This window comes from Dryobates pubescens, chromosome 3 (genome assembly GCF_014839835.1).
Source record: "Dryobates pubescens isolate bDryPub1 chromosome 3, bDryPub1.pri, whole genome shotgun sequence".
In the NCBI taxonomy this organism is placed as follows: domain Eukaryota; kingdom Metazoa; phylum Chordata; class Aves; order Piciformes; family Picidae; genus Dryobates; species Dryobates pubescens.
In genome coordinates this window covers 25,722,527-25,724,112 of record NC_071614.1, presented here as the reverse complement: position 1 = coordinate 25,724,112, position 1,586 = coordinate 25,722,527, and the positions used below count along the sequence as shown (strand labels likewise).

Sequence of the window (1,586 nt, the reverse complement as noted above, 5' to 3'; positions counted from 1 at the left end):
TAATGACTTTGCTTTTAAAATACACAAGAGACTCACATAGGGTCTGAATACCTTTTTGGAGAAGCCCACTTCTTGCAACTTGCAATGCAAAAACTCTATAAAGGCTATTTCTGTTGTATGCATTTTGCATATGTCCATATCTACACAGTAAAAACATTTCCCCAAATGCCAAGGGATCATGACTGAGACTGTGTAAGCACATTTTTTATAAGTTCATATTAGAAGTGACTTCATCATAGAAGAACCTGCAAGAGGATTTTTAACTACCGGAGAAATGTCAGTTGTATATATAAGAACAGTTAGAAACCTAGAGGAAAATATAATTCAAATTTACTGTTGCTTTTGGTTTATGCAAGTCTGTTGTAGTTAAAGGAACATTGTCTTCTTCATTTATGAAACAAATTTGTTTCCAAGCATTTAATACCTTGGTCACCACAAGGACTTGATTTAAACTCTAGCAAAAAGAAACTCAAGTGTGCTGAAGAAGGCATTTTGTATTTATAGTCCTCCAATTCAAAGAGGAATCCTAACGGAAATTTGGGGATGTTGCGAACAACTGATGCCTGATTAAAAACAAACAAACAAACCCACAAAACCTCCCCCAACACCTCTAATAGTCATACAAAGTACTCAGGACACTTTTGAACACAATAAAAGTTGCTGATATACATAGAATAAACCAGGTTGGAAGAGACCTTCAAGATCATCGAGTCCAACCCATCAATCAATCCAACCCACCTAAACAACTAAACCATGGCACCAAGCACCCCATCAAGTCTCCTCCAAAAGCAGCTTCCCTGACCGGGAATCGAACCCGGGCCGCGGCGGTGAGAGCGCCGAATCCTAACCACTAGACCACCAGGGAGATAATGCACAGTGTGTTGAGTCAACTGTAAAAATACACTAACAAGATTATTGTTTTCTTTTCACTTTCCAGTGTAGGTATTAACTTCTATGAGTGAATTGAGTCTGATCCTAATTTATATGAATTAGCTTTATGAATTAAATTAAGTATCAAAATAGATTATTTAATAACTTGCAACATAAATAGACAACTTGTAAAGAACAGAAATGAAACTACTTGCATGACTAGAAAAATCATATTCCTTATTATATGTAATTTCTGAGTACAGAGCCTAAAAATGATCTATTATGAAATTTTATGTGTTTATTGACATGCCTCTTCTATTCTAGGTTTTGCTGCCATCGTTGGATTGTACATGTGTGTGCAATTATATATTGCAGATGGTATGCAATAAGAAACTCTTCTCCTAATAGTGAAAAAAGGATGTGAAGAAAACTGATTCTGTGAATTATTATATATGGTATTTTTTTTCTGCCTTTAATTTCCAACTGGATTATGAAGCTGCTTCTATGCATAACATTAGTAACATAGCTGAAGAATCAGTTTGTTCTTTGAGGGTTTCCTGACCTCATATAGAAAGAAGAAATCTTCTTTCATGGTGAACCTGCAGTTCGCTAGGCCAAACTGAAACTAACATACATCACATAACTTCATTACTGTCAAACAGACTGAGGTTCTTTTAACTTGCAACGGGGCAGAGATGATCTGTGGTCTTTTGATC

General features: G+C 35.8%; 1 non-coding gene across 1 annotated transcript; it reads right to left on the bottom strand.

Annotated features, from left to right (window-relative positions):
- Positions 1-793: 793 nt before the first annotated feature.
- TRNAE-CUC (transfer RNA glutamic acid (anticodon CUC)) lies at positions 794-865 on the bottom strand. The gene has a single exon. It is a non-coding gene; the product is annotated as a tRNA-Glu (tRNA).
- Between the last annotated feature and the right edge of the window lie 721 nt (positions 866-1,586).